Consider the following 19,775-nt stretch of genomic DNA (forward strand, 5'->3'; position numbering starts at 1 on the left):
GATCTCAGAAGCAGCATCGGGCCTGGTTAGTACTTGAATGGGAGACCACCTAGGAATACCTGGTACTGTAGGCGTTAAAAAAAAAGAAAAAGAATATCATCACGACTCATTGTGTGGATAGATGAATTAGTATTGAAGCACTTAGAACAGTGCTAGGCATACAGTGAATGCTTGGTAAATGTTAGCCTTCATTTTTTTACTTAGTATTTCCTATTACTCGAATTGCAGTTTTTCCCATCCCTCCCAAGTCTTTTCCTAAAACAATTCATGTAAGAACCCTAGCAAAGCATTTTCACATAGTAAATTACTCTAAATATGTTAGTTTGATGCTATGCTCCTACTCATTCAAACAATCCTGTGGATTTTGCAGGTTAATAGTATATCATAAGTCTTTGCATACAAAAGTAATCTCTCTCATGTTTCTGCCAAAACTCTAGCAATCAATTGCAAAGGGAAAAAAAAGTTTTATTTAATTGGTCTTACTTAAAGTAGAAATACATTATGTGTCATAAGTGTTAAATCAGTGTTGTCCTGTATTGTGAACTATCAAATTTCTTCCCTTCTATTTTGGATTGTTTTTGTTTTTGGAATTTCAATCTATAATTACTGTTAATTTTGGCATTTGTATGCTTAATATTTTCCTATTTCAGCTCCTCAATAATGATGCTGAAGATTGAAGGTATGCATTCATATTGAAATTTTACAGAAACATGAATTTAAATGTATTACATGTAAGATGATCATGTAATTTATCATCCAAATTGGAATGCTTTTGAGAGTAAAAAGAGAGTTAACTAGATACAGTACCAGGACAACTAGTACAAACTCAGATTATCCCTGGTCAAGAAGGATGCAATGTTATCCCAACTGAAAGGTTGGGAGTAGTTAAGAAAAATTTAGCTAGTAGGTTACACAAGCTGTCTTCTTTTCACAAAGCCTTCATTTCTCCATGTGGAGCTTAGAATGTAGAACCCAAGAAGTAAATATTTGTTGAATAAATGAAGAAATAAATACATGAAGTATATACAGAAATTTTCACATTAAACGATAAAGAAGAATATGACATGACTACATCAGGTACACTTTGCTCCTGAAGTATGATAACCCTTGGGAGTCCAAATTCATATGACTAGGTCACATGATGCTAACAAAAACATCAGTTGTATACTATGAATGAGAACACATTCATGTAAATTTTTGATATAAATGTTTGGTCTTTTCTTTTTCCTGCTTATTGTGAGCATCTCTGGCTATGACTTCTAGAATCTGTGAAATAAGAGTTCATACTTTTCTGTTGTAATGTGAACTTCAGCAAAAAAATGTAAAACACTCTATTTAAGAACATGGATTGAATAAATGATATGCTATTGGAGATTTGGAAGACTTAATAAAGCCCACAACCTTCCAGGTACTCTTGAGATGCAGCATGGTATAATGAGCGCATAGTTTAGGGTCAGAAGGTTTATGCTGGAGTTCTAACTCTGCCATTCATAGCTTTTGGGACCTGGAGCGATTCATAGGATCCTTCTCATATTTTTAGCTGCCAATATCAGTAATTTTGTACCATTCCCTCCCCTTCATTCTGCCATAGTCAATCTTTTACCAAGTTTTATATTTTGTTCCTCAGTAGTTCTCTGCTTGTCACTCTTCTTTTCTATTTATATTAAAAGTACACTTCTCACTTTATATCTCTTAGTACAAAATATCTTATTAGTCTACTTCTTTTAATCTTCCTCAAACTATATAATATGTCTTCTGCATTATTTGTTTTTCAGAGTTCAATAGAACTTAAAAAAAAAAAAAATTCCTTTCTACTCTGGCCAGTTTCTATGTAGAATAACTTCCCCTTTATTCACCTTCACTGTCAAATCTCATTTATTCTTTAAAAGAATGAGGCTGTACCAATGTACAGTTTTCAAGTTAAATCACTGAAGCATTTTTATTACTATTTTTACTACTATTCTGTTAAAATCAGGATTTTAGTGCTTGCCATTGCCTAATGAGAAGTTAAGAAGCAACCTTCCTGTGGAAACTAAAAATAATTGTGTACAAAGTAGAGAAATATTCAATTATGTGGCAACCTTAATATAACAAAAATTGGTCTAAAGATAAAAAAAAATGAGGCTGTGTTCTGCCATTTCCACAGTCTTATTTACTTCAGTTTACAGTAACAGTTTAGTTTTCCTTATATCCACTGAATTTGTATTTAGTATATTTTCTTTGGAAGTATTTCAAGTATGTTGAAACTTAGCTTCTCTATGAACTTAAGTTTGTGGACAGAGTTTATTTTTTTTTTGTAACTTCCACAACACATACTACATTCCTGGAAGTAATGCTGCATTAAGTAAATATTAGCTGACAACTATTGACAAAATGAGGACAGTTTGCTTTCCAGGTTATTTACTGTTACATTGAAAATGTGAACTGAAATAGATGCCCAAATAAATACGACAGTGATTTTTAAAAACTTGTTGCTGTTAAATCTTATTACATATATCATAGTATAAAAATAGAATTTTCAAAATTATTTAGAAAAAGAAATAAAAGCCCTCCAGATTGAAAAGTGTTATGGATGAATGTTTATGCCCCATCCCCCCAAACTCATATGTTGAAGCCTTAACCCGAAGTGCATTAAAAGGTGGGGCCTTTTGGAAGTAATTTGGTTTTGATTATGTCATGACTGCGGAGCTCCCATGATGAAACCAGATGTCTCACCACCATATGAAGATACAGCAAGAAGGCAGCCATAAGCAAGCCAGGAGAAGCACCCTCGCCAGATATTGAATCTGCCAGCATTTGATCTTGGATTTCCTAGCCTGCAGAAAAATAAATGTCTCTTGCTTAAGCCATTTAATCTATGGTATTTCAATATAGTGGCTTGACCAGAATAATTCTAAAGGAGGAACTATCACTATTCACAGATGACCAGATAACATATGTAAAAAATCCAATGGAAACAACCAAAAACCTTTGGGAACTAATAAGTTCAGTAAGAGAAATTTACAAAAATGAATTCTATTTCTATAGAGCAGCAACGAACAATTTGAAAATAAAATTTCAAAAACAACTCTATTAATAATATCAAAGAGAGTAAAATAAGATAAATATAACAAAAGAAGTGCAAGGTGTCTACATTGAAAACTACAAAACATTATTGAAAGAAACTAAAGATCCAAATAATGAAAGATATCCCATGCTCATGGATTAGAAGACTTTATATAGATAAAAGGGCAGTATCTCCCATATTGATCTATAAATTTAAGGCAATCTTTATTAAAATTCCAGCTGAACATTTTTTTTGCCAAAATTGACAAACTGATACTAAAATTCATAAAGAAGTATAAGAAACATAGGCTAGCCAAAACAATCTTGAAAAAGGAAAATGTTAGAAGACTCACATTTCCCAATTTTAAATTTTACTATAAAGCTATAGTAATTATAAAAGTGTGGTGCTGACATAAGGCTGGACAAATAAATAGATCGATGGAGTAAAACTTTTATAGTCAGTTGGTTTTCTGTAAGGGTACACGGACAAATAAATGAAGAAAGAATAGGTTTTTTCAATAAATGATGTTGATACAACTGGCTATCCACATGCAAAAATATGATATTGGACCCCTACATCATACTAAGTACAAAATATCATTCAAAATGGATTATAAAACTTATTAGCGGCTAAAACTATAAAACTCTTAGAAGAAAACACAGGCATAAATTTTTGTGATCTTGATTCAGACAACGATTTCTTTGATATGACACCAAAAACAAAAGTATTAAAAGGAAAATATATACAATGGTTTTCATCAAAATTAAAAACTCATGTTTCAAAGGACATCAAGAAAATAAAAAGATGACCCTCAAAATGGAAGAAAATATTTGCAAATATTACATCTGATAAGAGAACAATTCAACAATAAATAGAAACTCAATTGAAAACTAAACAAAGGATCTGAACAGATATGTCTCCGAAGAAGATGCAGATTTCCAATTAACACTTGAAAAGATGCTCAATATCATTAACCATCAGATAAACGCAAATCAAAGCCACAAAGAGATACCACTATACACCTCTAACATGGATGAATGGACATTAAGAAGTATTGGCAACCATGAGGAGAAAAAGGAACCCTTAAACGTGGCTGGTGGGACTATAAAACGATGTAGCCACTTTGGCTAACAGTCTGGCAGGTCTTCAAAAAATTAAACGTACAGTTAACCATATGATCCAGTAATTCCACTCTGATGAATATACCAAAGAGAACTGAATATATATGTCCACAAAAAAAATGTTTACACAAATGTTCACAGCAGCATTGTTAAAAATAAACATAAAAATACAAACAACCTAAATGTTCATCAATGGACCAATGTATAGATTGTGGTACATTAGAATGATGCACTTTGTAGAGCCTCTATTTTCATTGGAATGTGGAAGTTTCAAAAAACAACAAAACTTGGAATACATTCTGCATTAATGTATTTTTTAAAGATAAAATGTGAACGAGTTTTATTTTTTAGATAGGTTTTAATACTTGCCTTTTTGGTGTATCAGAAAGTTTCAGTAATTTTCATCTACAATTGAAAAAAGGCATTAATTTTTAATATTTCCAAATTTGGTTCATACTCAGGCAACTGTTGCTTTAGATTATTTACTGATATAAGATAATGCACAATAGTCAAGTAAGATGTCATCACTGGGGAAGCTGGTGATAGATACATGGATGGGACTAGTTTATTTATTTTTGCAACTTTTGTGACTCTAAAGTTATTCCAAAATAAAAAAAAAATTAAACATTATGACTTCATTTTTACTTTTAAGTATTCTGATATTCTCCTAGCTTGTTTCAGATACAACCGAAAAACCAATTCATGACTACGCTTTTATCTAAAACCTCTTCTTTTTATCCATAAATGGTCAATACATAAATGGATGTTTAACCTACATTAACCTTCAGTTAATCAGCAGTTTACTACAGTCAAATGAAGAGGCAAGATTGATAGCATATCCAGCAACCACGGAATGGATTACATGTTTCAGTGGGAGAATTAGTTGATAAAGGCCACACAAAGGCTGATGCCCCAGTCAACAGTGACATGTTTGACCAGGTAACTTCTTGGCATTAGAGTATGACACATTAACTCTTGAAATATATATCATTGCCCAACAATCAGTTTTATATTTTTCTTAAATATATTTAAAAACAATATCAGAAATAATTACATAACATTGAAATATAATACATCAATTAAGAGTTTCATTAAAGTATTCTGAAGAACAAATTTGTTGATTGCTATATAAATTCATCATAAATTTATCCCGTGCTCCTCAAACATTTCATGATCAATCACTTTAATATTGAATTTTATTTCTTTTGATATCAAATATATCTAGAGTATTCCCAATAGATTATAAGTTCAAAAATTCACTTTCATAGATAATATCTACCTTAATTCTCCAATTAAACAAACAAAAACATTGTGAGAAGAACCAGTCACTAACTGAACACTGTAATTACATGTTAAAAGCAGGAATATATTGTTAGTCCTCTGACCTTTTTGAGGGTACTTACATAACTATATTATGTAATACACTATTTCTGACAGTTTATCGTAATAAGAGGGTGTTTTAAGAGCCACCGGAGGAGAAAAAAGAAACCTCATGTAATGAGCCTAATGAGGTAGTACAGCATTACATAGGGGTTCAGATTGTCCTTGGGTCAGTCCAGCCAGGTCTGAACCATGACTGTCACTTATCAGTCATGTATACCTGCAAAAGTCATGTACATTTAGATAAATTACCCTTCTCAATTTTATCAACCACAAGATCTGAGTAATAACAGCAATGTTGTAAAACAAGGGCAATGATGACTATTGAGTGCTTTATAAATTATAAAGAACATGTATTCTACAAATGTAAAACATTTTTTAATATTGCGATTTATCAAATACTCACTATGGATTTCAAAGGCTGTTGTTCCCCCAAAATTCTACAAATCTGTTCTCGTTTGTTTTTGTTTAACACTGTTAATTGTTCTCATTAAAATTTTGCATTCATTCGAGTGCACTCAATTTGTGTACACTCAAAAATGAGTACTTTATTAAGCATTTAGGAGCGTTAATTGACTGACTCATCAGGAAGTCTCTTTAACCTGGAGATTTTTGCAGTGCCTTTGAAAGTTTTAGGGGGCTCAAGTCAACCATCCTAATATAACACAACTGATCATTAGATAAATTTAGCCCTATTTCAGATTAAGCCATATTATCTTAAACAATAGAAGCCCAATAAAACACTATGAAGACTAGAGCTTATAAAACGGGGATTATTTCTGTTTTCAGTGCCAAGGTTAAAAAGAAGTTCTGCTCAATGGGACTCATACAGATCGATGTATCAAACCACGACTCTCAGAAAAATAAGCCACATTAAAACTCTGCTAAAGAACATGCTGAAAGCAGGATTGATCCCTATCCACACCATGGGCCATGGCATTAGACTGTAAATTCTAAAGAGCTAGACTAAGAACTCCTAGTTCCCTTCATATAACATCATGCAGAGTGATACATTCAATATATTAAAACAATATTAGGGATTATTGCTATTAAATGCTTGAAATAATGAGGAGAAATTCTGTTTCAGGAAGAGGGATTAGGAACCAAGACATATCAATTTTCTATAATGTCTACCCTCCTTTATTGGTTTCTTTATAAATATGTTCACATTTCTTTCATCTTTAATAAAATCTTAACTCCACCCTATCCCTTAGCATTCACATCTAACCTTCTAGAAAGAGTGGTCCACACCCAATATTTGTGTTTCCTCATTTCCCACATACTGTTGAAACCACAGCAATTCAGTTTACCACCACCGTTCTGCCCCGCTTCTTGACCTCTTAAGATTGACCCCTCTCACTGTTTCCTGTGGGATCAAACAAGTTAGCTGAAGGGTAGTGAAGTTTCTCAGAGGGATTTGAGAAAATCAGTAAAGTGTTCTGTTGTGACAGCATGAGCAATTGGCAGATAGTGTAAATTGCTTATGAGAGTGGTGTACTGCTAATGATTTAGAAAAATCAACTTGCATAACCGAATCGAGAGGAAGAGGTGCGTTTGTTTCACAGCTAGCAGTAAAATCAGGTCAGGAAAACAATAAAGGAGACATTTTCAAAACCATACTTAGTAAGCAAAAAATATACTTTTGGCTGAGCCTAAAATACATGATCTGAGGTTTTAAATGTGGCAGATATGTCTAAGCCTTGTTCAGAATTTTGGCATAAAGTTTGTTATTCATGAAAACAAGATCCTAATTGTTTTTATAATAACAAAGTTATACTTTAACCTTATTTTGCAAGATATATCTGTTCAAAGAACCTAATTGTAAACTCTCTGTGTGTGTATGTGTGTGTGTGTGTGTGTGTGTGTAAATAATATCGCAGAATAAGTATAGCTTTAAACCTTCCAAGACTATTTCATCTCTGACTTACTATGCTCAAGTGAGATGAGAAAGGCCACCCAGAAAAGACAGGCCAAGCACAGCTATATAACAAGATGACCCACTGTTCATTGAATGTTCTCTCATAACCTGAAATCAATGAGAATTTCTCTCCCCTTCTCTCTCAGTCCATGATATAAATGGAATGAATAATTTCTCAACCCAACAAGACACACAGGCACTCTTCACTTTATCATGAATCCTTTTGCTATCTTGCCCTTCGAAGTTAACTCAAATCTAATTTTCTCTAAATCCTTTCCCCTTTAATCTTCTGGGAGACTTTTGTAGCACTTTTAAAGCTCATTTAAAAGAGCAGAGGTTCTCAAAACAGAGTTCCACTTAACCCATTCACCACTGACCAGATTTACTGTGACTCTCCGTTAAAATGTAAACCATATCAACCGGTGTCCACAGCTAAATGAAAACCCATAGCTACTAGACTTCACTAGACTTCGTCCCACATATCTTTTTTTTCTTTGCCCCACATATCTGTGCACAGTTCTGTTTCCATCATGTTTACTGTATCTATCTCACACATACTGTAATCAAAATTGCTGTCTATGAAGCATCCATTTCTCATTCTTCTTTCCTAATCAGACCACAACTTAGTCAAGTATTCACTCTCCACTGTCACAGACATAAAAGATTGAGACTAATTATTAAAACAGAAGGAATCTGCATTAAGGTCACTTATAGGTATCCCTCAGTCCTCCCTGCCATATGAAGACATAATCATCAGCAGGATTTGCAATGGGTACTTTTTAATGGAAGAAAGTCTGTAGAACGCCCATCGGCAGACTTATACTCAAAGGAAAAGCCTTAACTTGCATGAAAAGTTTGACAAACAAACACATTTGTATAAACTTTAAGTTAAAATAAAATAGTTTAAATAGATATGCATTTTTTTTTTAAATTATACTACCTTAACCATCTTTTACTGTTACCTTATTAACGATATTCCCAATACCATCAGATAAGAGAACTTCTACTCCAACCCTGTGCTTAGCATCTCCTCCCTGGTATGCCACGAAACTTTTCAAAAACAAATCTAGTATTTCTAAGTTTGTATCAAAAATAATACTGATGGGGTGGCTCCATAGTGTAGTAGTTAGCATGTCTGCTTTACACACAGAAGGTCCTGGTTCGTGTCCCAGGTAGAGCCATGAACCATACCTTAGGTGCACTATGCCCTGGGGGTGCCAGGCCCCAGGTGCATGCTGTGAGCTCTGAAGGAGACGCCCCACCTTCAGAGATCCAGTTCTTAAGGGGAAATGGCAACATCTATAGGTCAGGGGTGGGGGAGCGGGGGTGGATTAAAAAGGGAGGGAAAAATAATAGTAACACTGATAATAATCTGATTGCCTTAAACGTGGATAGAACATCTTATCATCTTGGTTCTCTCCCTTCTTATCTTTAAAAGTATATTCAAAATTTGATGTCCACATTTCTTCATGAATCACTCTTCCCAAGGCTCTTAGCAATTTACATGCTGTGGTCATCTCTCCATTCATTTTTATTCTCTAGAATTTTTTTTTCCTGTTCCATTGTGTAGAGGGAAAGATCTTGTAAACTGCTGAGAATAGAATTCAGATTTCAGTTTGGTTTTTCTCTCTTAGTTGCACCCAATTGTAGCCAATCATCAAATACATATTCTTTGCCATGTCAGTATTTTAAATTCATTATTGCTTCACTAAATCTAATGCTCACTTTCTATGTCATGATGGTGTTTTGGAATGAGGATCAGAATGAGAATCACTGAAATATATAATATCTTTTTACAATTTAGCGTCTCTTAAAAATAATTTCAAATATCAAAGTTTCAAATAATAAGAAACTACATGTGCATACGTAATAGTATATCCTGGGAATGACTGAAATATTTTTACTAATGAAGCTGCAAAAAGAAAATAAAATTTAAGTATAAAATCTTTCAGGCATACCTCTGGCAATGATATCATGTAATAAAATAACATTCTTGTAGAAAATACACTTAAAGCTAAGTAATCTATTAATTGAGACAGTATAAAACTAAAGTTTGTATTGTACTTGTACTATTTCACTTCTTTGTTTAACACAAATTTTCAAAATGGAAGTGGGTCAAACAGCTCCTCCCTCACTCCCCCAAATAAGATATGTCCAAGTTCTACTCCAGTACCTGTGAGTCTGGTCTTATTTGGAAAGAAGCTCTTTACAGATGTAAATAATTTAAGTTAAAATTTTCAGATGAAATCATCCTGGATTTAGTGTGGGCCTTAAAGCCAATAACTGATATCTTTATAAAAGAAGAGGGTGATCTGAAACATAGAAAGAAAGTCACATCGTAGACAGGGGCAGAGATTGGAATTATGCAGCTATAAACCAAGTAATACTGAGGATTATCAGAAACAACCAGAAGCTATGAGAGAATCATGGAACCAATTTTCCCACAGAGCTTCCAGAAGTAATCAGTCCTGCCAACATACTGGTTTTGGATTTCTGGCCTCCAGAACGGTGAGAAAATAAATTTCTGTTGTTTTAAGCCGCCAAGTTTGTGCTATTTGTTATGGCATTCCTAGGAAAGTAACACAATATGTGATTAGTCATGTGCATTTATAATTTTCATTGATATCCTTTCCACTTCCAAAAATTGACTTTTTGGACTGTTATAATAAAAATCTCATGTGTATCTGCTCATACAGCTAAATAAAGGAACATAAAGAGATAGAAACACAAAAATGTTCAGACAATAGGTCTAAGAGTTAGAATGGCAATTTCTATTCTTAGTTCTATCATTTTTTGTTATATGAACTTGGGCAAAGCATTTAACCTCACTGAACCACAATGACCTACCTCATCCATATAATGAAAGGTAACAGTACTCCTTCACTATGTAGTTGCGAAACAGAAATATGATAATTTGTTATAAATTTTGCAAATTTCTAAGCATATAGTAAACTATGAATAAACATCATGTTATTAATTAGAATTAAATATTCATAATGAATTATCTCTAAATTGATGCTTTAGAGTAGATAAAAATTCTCATGAGACTCCCTGAGAGGTTAGCCTGATCTCTTTCTCCAGTGATAGTTTCTCTAATTTTAAACAATTTCATCCACAAAACTAATATTAACTTAAGTAAGATACTATTAAGAATGCTCCCAGTTAAGAAAGTTATCATCTACCATTAACTAAGATCACCATTGACTTCACTAACACAAAAGTGAAGAGCTGGTTGCTCAAAGTGGTGCTTAATTTTATTCAACCATTTCCCAAGTGACCACCTTCTAAAGGCAACACATGCCCTCTCTTAGCCTCCATGACCCTACATTACCCCGATACAAAAAATAATTATGCAAATCTTTACCCAATTCTTTTTAGGTAAATCAATGTTGAGTGACGCACAAATTCTTTTATAATTAATACTCAACATGTGAATAGTATTTTATAGTAGAGTCTGTACTGGAACACTAGAACATTCATTTCCAGATAAATCCTAATCATACAAATGAAGCACTTATTCCTTTATTTATGAAATCTTTTTACAAATAAGGACACTGAAGCTCAGAGAAATCTAGAAAATTGCTTTAGTCACAGGGTTACACTAGTCTAATATATAACATTTTCTTTTTAACTTCGTGTCATAAAAAAAGACAAATAATATATATACATATATATTACTATCATGTATCCATCACCTAGCTATGTTTATTTATAAGATTTACTTTCTCAAAACTGAAAACACATATCTCCAGCCGTAATGCATAATTAAAAAATGTATATCATGTATTAAGAGAAAGGAGGAATAGGGACAACCAGAAAAGATATTCCAGAATGAGAATTTTCTACCAAAGGCATTTTTGTCTCTAAACCCATAAAGATAAAAAGAAAATCTCTAAGGCATACTCAAGTGGTCATAAATGTGTCACCAAAAACTTACTGACAGAGCAAGAACTAAACAGAAAGTCTGAAAATTCACTGGCAAGAGCAAAGCTTAAATATGCCTAAGCCTAATGATTATCTCTCACATAAAGACGCTGAATCAAAAATCCACTTTTCAATTGATATTCAAAGTAGGCTGTTCTTAAAAGTGTATATTGGTATTATGGAAGATAAGACCTTTACAAAATGAGGTGCACCTCGTTTCTCACCTATTTGTAACAATGAGCAATTTCCACTAAGGTAAACAAGTATTTATAGGAATCAATCATCATTTTTACCTACATAGAGGTTAGAAGAGGGCTTTTCTTTGCTAGTAGTTATCATGAAAGGCACTGCACCCAATTGATATGTCAGTGAAAAATAAAACAAATTCAGCTATAAATATAAGAATAAATACTAAAAAATAAAATTGCCAGAAGTTAGTGAAGATTAGAACTTCAGCACAGAGTGGAGAGATAGCCAGAGAGACAGAAAATGGAAAGCCATTTTAGAGAACTAGCTACATTTTTAACAACCCATTGGAGACCAGCCTGGCACAAGTACAGGACAGATGGGGATACTGATAATTATAAACATATTTTCACCTTACTTTTGTACAGCTATTAAGAACCACTTAAATTTTAGATGTTCTTTCCAAGATGCAGCACAGTAGACCTAATAAAAGGCTGCTTACATATTTTATTGAAATTATGACTACTAAACAGATACCAAAATATGCCCCTAAAATGCATATATGCTTAAGATTGTGGCTCTTAGTGAGAGAGGGGTTGTCCAGGACAAAGTATCCCTTATCAGTTATGTATCTAGGAGCCTGGACCTAAAATCTAGTGGGAAGGTCCAGTCTAGCATCTTTGTACTAGACCCTGCACTTTAAGGGAGGCCAATAAGAGGTTTCCAGAAGAATAGAATTGAATAATTCATCTCCTGCCCATGAGCCCGAACAATAAAGTGGGCTTCTAAGACAGGAACAAGTTTATCAAAACTAATTTTGTAAGTAAAAATATGGAAAATAGTGTTTTAAAATAAGCAGTGTTCACCTCTCCAGGTCATTTTTGGCCCCTAATTAACCTAAGAATTTAAAGTTAGAGTGAATCTCATAGGTCTAATGCTTTTCAGACGTAGGTAGCAAATCTTCCTGACTCTTACTTTCAAGTTCAGGGCATTGACACAGGTTTCTTAACTACAAAGAGAAGAAATACACTCTCATTATATAAGAAATTTAGAGACAAATACTAGAAACACAGAAACCCCCTGATGGCCAAAGAACCAAGCTATGCAGTCAGAAACAGTACTGAAATAACAACATAGAAATGCCCACTGTGCTCAGCACTGCTACTATCATCACGCACTCTCACCAAAGTCCACTTTGTGAGCCAAGACCTGGGCACCAGATGCTGTGTGAGAAACACTGCTACAAGAACTCATCGATAAAATGTATCAGCCACCACCACTGCCAGAATAGATTCCATGCTGCCTGTTTCTTTTCAGTAATTTCCAATTTGAAGTCTTACCTGTGTGCATCTGACTGACAGAGCCTGGGTCATATGCATGTGTCCCTGATGCAAAAGCGGCTCAAGAAACAAGTCTCTGGCCTCTATTCTGAGACATTACTCATTAGAAAGGATATTCCTAAACACATGAAAAGAGGCAAAGATGTTGGAAAGAAGTATCAAGATATCAAAGGTACCAAAGATGTGAGAACATCACTGTGGATTCCCCTGGAGTGTCCGCACACTGGCAACTGAGAAAACGGCCTCTACCATTTGCTGTCAGTCCATGATTTGAACCTGCCAGCCTCTCCTCCCTTCTTCTACTATGCTCTTCCCACCATCCACACTGGTCTTTACTGGCCCTCCAAGGTGCAGAGCTTTTGCAGCTTTAGAATTTCTGCCTTTCAGCATCCCTCTGCCCACAACTCTACACCTCCATATGTATTATTCATGGCTGACCCCATGCTTTGCTTTCAGGCCTCAATTTAGTTGTTATTTCCTGGGGGAACACATCACAGACCACCTCATCCATGGATGTCCTCACCCTGCTCTAGCCACATTCTTCCTTTTTCACCTTGTTCTATTTGCTTCATGGCACTGAGCACTATTTAATCTTGTTTTACCTGTTGATTTTCAGCCTCAATTGCCATAATGTAAGCTCCATGGGACTTTAGATCTTGTCTGTTATTTATGCTGTTGTATCTTTAACACCTAGCCTTTCAAACATCTGTTGCATAATGAATGAACTCCTGATACAGTTTAATAGAAGTATTTTATAAATGTGGAGGCTGAGGAAAAGAAGTTCAGTGATCTGTACATGATCACACAGAAAATTAGTGATCAAAGGCCAAGTCCTTCATTCCCCAACTACACAATTTCCACAAAGAGAAAAGTGTGAACAGTTTCAGCAGCTTCTTAAAGAAAAGGAGGCAGCAGGGAAGAACAGAAAGAACACTGATTAGGAAAAAAGTATGAGTTCCATAATCATACATTTCTGAATCAAAATCTATGCCTTCAAATCTAATATTAGCCTTATAGGTTTTTTTCAGAGAATTAAATGTGACCATATGTGATTATTCTACATATACGTTATATAGCATCTGACTTGTACAGGTGCTTAACAATTGGAAGCCATAAAAACTATTGTTAATTTATAAGTAATGATTCACATTTGCGTTCACATTTTCTTAATAATATGCTAAAAGGGACACATTCTTAACATAATCTATGACAGAGTCTTCATGTATAAAATGAGAATGTTCATTATTTCATGCAACTAAAATTTACTGGGAATCTACTATGTGCCAGGCATGTGTTATGCACAAGTTGAAGTCTCTAAATTTCTTCCTAGCTACTAATGCTAAGAAGTGCATTTCAACAATCTCTTATTGCCATCTCTGAAGACTACAGGAACCCAGAAGAATGGTATCCAACCTAATTAGAAAGGGCTTTTTCGAAGAAGTGATTCTGAGCAGAATCCTAGCTAAAGGACGAGGAGGAATTAACCAGGACTAGAGGCAGGGGTCAGACCAGCCCAACAGAGAAAACAGCACCTGCAAAGGCCTGGTGCAGACATTAAAGTTATGGGAGAATAGAGTCCCAACAGTCCTAAAAAGACAGAATTCCATAAAAGGGCCTATCTGCATCTCCTTCAACAGTGCTAAAGCTATAAATGATTAATTTCGCTTAATTACTTTGCTTTTCCCCCCAAAATAGAAACTGTTCCATTAATTATTATAGTACCTCTCTAATCTGGCACTAATCCTCAGTTTTGTTAAGATTTATCACATTTAAAAAATATACATATGTCTATTAAACATTGTATCCTCATCGGGGCTCAGTTTCATGTTTTTGTTTTTTTTTTCAATTCCCTTTATATTAGCAACTTTTCTTAAAGAATTGTCCTTTGCACCTTTCTTTGTGCCTGGAATGCCTTCAAGTCACCTTCCTTTGGCAATGTTCTCTAAGCAGCATTTTTCATTTCCTCCTATAAAGTGACAGCACTTTCTATGTTACTTTCATGATAGCTTTTAGCAAATTACCTTTTAATAAGTTTCTCTCTCACAAGACTGAGCTTCTGGAGGGAAGGTTTTGATCTTTGTATCCCAAACATTATCTTTTTTCTTTTTTCCTAACATTTTCAATTTTAGAAGAGCTTCAGATTTACAGAAAAGTTGCAAAAGCAGTACAAAAAGTTCTCTTAGAGTTCTTTTTTAAGATTCACATTCTGATACAGTAGGTCTGGGGACAGTCCCCATATTCTAGATTTCTAACAAGCTTCTATTTCATGCAAATGTGGCTGGTCCAGGGACAAATTAGAACAAAGGTTCTCAACCCTGGCTACAACTGAGAATCATCTGGAAAGGTTTTTGTTTATTTTAAAATGCCAATGCTTGGGCCAACCCCCAGAAATTCTAATCTAACTCATCTACCATAAACCCAGGAATTAGTATTTCAAAAAAAAAAAAAAACTTTTTGGGTGATTTTCCCATGCAGCCAGGGTGAAAACCACTTGTTCTCCTAAGTTGTTGGACTCTTATCCTAGCGGGCTCTCCATTTTCTTCTCTGTAAAATAGAAATAATTACAAGTATCTGACAAGGTGTTATTGGGACTAAATGAAACAGCACAAGTCAGCACCAAATTTACTGCTTATTAAATTCTAGGTGCTTGAAAATGTCAATTATAAATTCTGACAGGTAAAACATGTAAACCCACGTAGACTTCTGAGAATATTCTTCCTAAACTGTCTTCTAAGAGTTAGACTGCTTCCAGATCTCCAGCTTCAGAAGAACATTTAAAGGGACGAGAGTTCACAGTGTTACGGCGGCATCACTAGTTTTCACTAGTTTTGGGCTCCACAGCTGATCGTGGGAGTATAGGGAGTCCCTGCCTGTGTGGGACAGAAACAGCTTCATATGAGGTCAGTCAACAGTTGGGTCTAAGCTGCTTAGTCCAGAAAAATGAGTGATCACATCCAAACTGCATCTTGTCTTAAGGAGAGATCTCTGAGAATCACCTGGTTTCAAACTGCTGTTCATAGACTTGAGGACAAAGCTCCTAACAAAATTCAAAGAGTGTTAGTATGGTCATTAAAATTTGAGCAAGAGGACATAGTAGTTGTAAAACTACATATCTTCTACTCTGTCTTTTTCCAACACACGGCCCCTTCTCCAACTCTAAGGAATACAAAAGTTAAAGAGTTACCTTTTCTTTATGTTCTTCAATCAATGGTTTTTATCTGACTAAACTAAGGTTAGTAGATTCTTAAGGTGATTAGAAAAGTTTTATAGATAAGAGTTTACAGGTTAAGAAATGCCATACATAATTACTATCCCCTTTGAGTTGGGGGGCGGGGGAGAAACAACTACGAAGAGAATTAATCCTGGCTTAACCTAAATCAATTACTAATTATTTAGTAACAGACAAGCATAGCTGTTCAAAATATTGTCACCAGTTTGAATGGCTGAAATACTATTGACAATCGAGACTTAAATTACATATTTTCCATAGCTGTTAGTTCTGTTATCTTATTCCATATCCTTTGAATAATATACTTTAAGAACTAATGAGTGGGCATGTATACAAACACGTATAAATATAGAAGGATACTCATCAAGTTGTAGTAAATTTTAAATTTTACTTTCATTTCTGTATCTTAATTTTTTTTATAAAAGCATGTTCCTTTTAAAAATGTATAACAAACTTACTTTAAAGATATAGGGCATATGTCAACAATCTCTATTTCTTAGTCTAAGTACAAGAAAATTACTTTTGCAAATCAACAACTAGACGGATTACATTAATTGCTACCACTAACACATGGAAAAGTCACTTAAGCTCATGTAGTCTTGGAGCCTTACCCTTCATGTAAATTTATCAACATCGAGTTTTAAGTAGCAGAATGGACCACAGAGCTCATATGCATATTCTGCCCATTTGATAAATATGCACGGATTCTAGCCATTCGAGTACAACAACTGACTAGACATCCCCATTTAAATTATCTGCCATCACTGAAGAGTCAATATTTCATGAAACTTGTCCTTGCTCTCTCATATCCCTCTCATGCATTCTTGTAGCGACGTTTTGATTTTTTTAAAAATGTGTTCATTATACCTCTTTCGGAGTTACCTCTAGATTCACATAGTATAAACAAAATGTTATGAAATCATGCATAATGAAAACTTCGTAGGCCACAAGCTTCTGAGGCCTGGAAATGTTAAAATTAAATATAGAGATGGACACATGGGAAACAATGTCCAGATGGTGAATTCAGATACTTTATTTTCTTCTAACATGCCATGTACTCTTTGCTCATTCTATATCATGAGAGAGTAGTAATATTCCAAATTGAAAATAAGTGACATCCTCCATTCTTCTCATCTGCTAAAATGGTGCTGGAATCCAATCCACTTAGAAACCGTCTACAAAAAAAAACTAGGAGTCATGACATCCTCCTCCCTCTTAGTTACTCCCATGCCCAGTCAGGATACCCTGTTAATTCCAACCCCTTAACAACTCTTGCCTGTAACAATTTTCTTAGTACCAGAATAGTTTTCTAACTGGTCTCACCGCCTCCAACCACCCCCTCCAATCTATTTGCCACACTGCTGCCATGATATAAAGCTGATAAGTTACTCACTTAAATTCCCAAATTCTTTAAAATAGCATATAAGATGCTCCAAAATTGGACTCCTGGTTACCTATCCAAATTGCCTCTTACAATTCTCTCATGGGCATCCGGACCTCTAGCCATATCACATTGCCTGCAGGTCCCCATTTATAAGACCTTAGGTCACATTTCTATGGCTGCATATGCTTCTCAAGGAAAAAACCTCTATCACCACCACCCCACACCTGCTTAGATAGCACTGCTCCTCACTTTCAAGACACTTCATTCAATAACTCAAGCAAAACCACCTCAGAGTTTTCCAAGGAGAGACAGCTCCTCTGTTCTTTATGCCACCTTTGCTTACTCTGATATAGGAGGAATTTGGTACACATATTTTTTTTTTATAGCTTTAGTAAGTGGCACAGATCCTAGAACATAAATGCTTGTTGAAAGAAAAAAACAGATGACTGATGAAATGGCCTTGGACTAAATAATGAGATGATTACCAATGCTGACCATCATCCTCCTTTTAGAGAAGGTCAGAGAATCAGTATATTTTACTAAAGGACTTTTCCTCTAGGGTGCCCTGAAAGGACTCAGGAGCGATAAGAATGTCGCCAAACTAGAGAGGGCTCTTTCATCCATGCAAGTCTCCATCTTCTATAAAAATCACTTTTACTAGTCTATGGCCATGCTACCTTGAACATGCCTCATCTCATCTGATTTCAGAAGCTAAGCAGGGTCAGGCCTGGTTAGTACTTGGATGGGAGACCACTAGGAATATCAGGTGCTGTAAGCATGAAAAAAAAAAAAATCACTTTTACTATAGTAATGGGGGTGATAAATTATTCATTAAAATTTACTATTTTAATGATAAAAGCAATATATAATCATTGTAGAAATATCAGAATGTAAAGATAAGTAAAAGCATAAGTTGTCTATATCCCAATAAGCTGAAATAATTGACCATTTATAACATTTTTGGGACATCCTCCTAAACTGATTTTTTTATCTTTTGCATACTCTATTGCATACAAAAATGGAATCATGTTATAAGAACTATTTTATAATTGGATTTTTCATTTAACAATATTCTGTGTTGAGTTAGAATAATGATCTACAGTAGTAATCACATGAAATGTTTATTGAAAATATTGTTTGCTGGACTTCATCTCTTCATCTGTTGAAACAATCTTTGGACAGAGAGTCATGGAATATTTATCTTAACCTTCTAAGTGATTCTTATGTACAATAAGAGCTACTTTGAGAGCCACTAACCACTGGTATAATGACAGAAAAGTGAAGGTTTCAAAGGTATTTAGTTTGGCAGCACATAAGAAAGCATAAGAGCTTTTACAACATGAAATGGGTTGCCATCCCAGCTGATGAGCCCCTGACACTCTGCAAATAGATTTTGAATAACTAGTCTTAAGCATGGTGGTCATTCTGTAGTTGGAAAGAGGCTGAAAGAGATAATTTCTAAGGTCTACCTCAACTGTAAGGTCCTGAGTCTCTATAATCAAAAAATGCTAAGGCTAAGTTATACTTCAGAGGCAAAAGAGAACAGTTAACCTGGGAAAACAATTATGGAACTGGCTGGAAATGTTTCTTGGGGGGCAGCAGTTTAGAGGTAAGGCAACTCTCAAAGCTGACAAAAATTTTGCAGATGATTAATTACTTTTTTTTTCATAAAAAAAGAACAATTAACTGTTTTTCTAAGACTTTTACACTGGTGACAACATCAAAAATGTCTTCCTTGGTAGCATTAATGCAGAGCAAGGAAAAGCTGAAGGCTCTGGCTGACACAGAGAGAATCCAGATATCCTTGACATACACGGCTCGCTGTGACCATTCTGGAGGGGGATCCGTAGAACTGTGGTAATACCAGTAATCTAATTTAACTTTTTCATTTCCAAACAAAGAATCTACAGAATGTAAGTCTAGAGAAGTTAATAAGCCTAGAGAGTGCTGTGTTATAAATTCTCACATGGCTAGTTGGTGACAAAATAACTACCCTAGAAATCCATGGTTCTGACTCCTTAGTCAAGTGTTTTGAGTAATAAAGATTCTTTACATTGTAAGTTGACTTTTATTAAAAATCCTATAAAGAAGGCCCAAGTGTTTGAAATTTTTGCATGTAAAGGGGCCATGCTGCAAACAAATGGCTTAAAATAATTGCATTTTTAAAGTAGATTGACATTTCAAAGATAGCTGCAATAATGTTCCTTATGTTCGCTTCTCAGAGTTATAATTTAATTCCCTTTTTGG

The 19,775-nt window shown here is 34.6% G+C and overlaps 1 protein-coding gene and 1 pseudogene across 7 annotated transcripts in view; one reads left to right on the forward strand and one right to left on the reverse strand.

The window, feature by feature from the left end:
• The window catches only part of GULP1 (GULP PTB domain containing engulfment adaptor 1), a 202,677-nt gene that overhangs the window by 149,386 nt on the left and 33,516 nt on the right, over positions 1-19,775 (reverse strand). The window lies entirely within an intron of this gene.
• Positions 18,189-18,306, forward strand: LOC118613926 (annotated as a pseudogene).

The sequence above is a fragment of the Rousettus aegyptiacus genome, unplaced genomic scaffold (genome assembly GCF_014176215.1).
Source record: "Rousettus aegyptiacus isolate mRouAeg1 unplaced genomic scaffold, mRouAeg1.p scaffold_m13_p_2, whole genome shotgun sequence".
In the NCBI taxonomy this organism is placed as follows: Eukaryota; Metazoa; Chordata; class Mammalia; order Chiroptera; family Pteropodidae; genus Rousettus; species Rousettus aegyptiacus.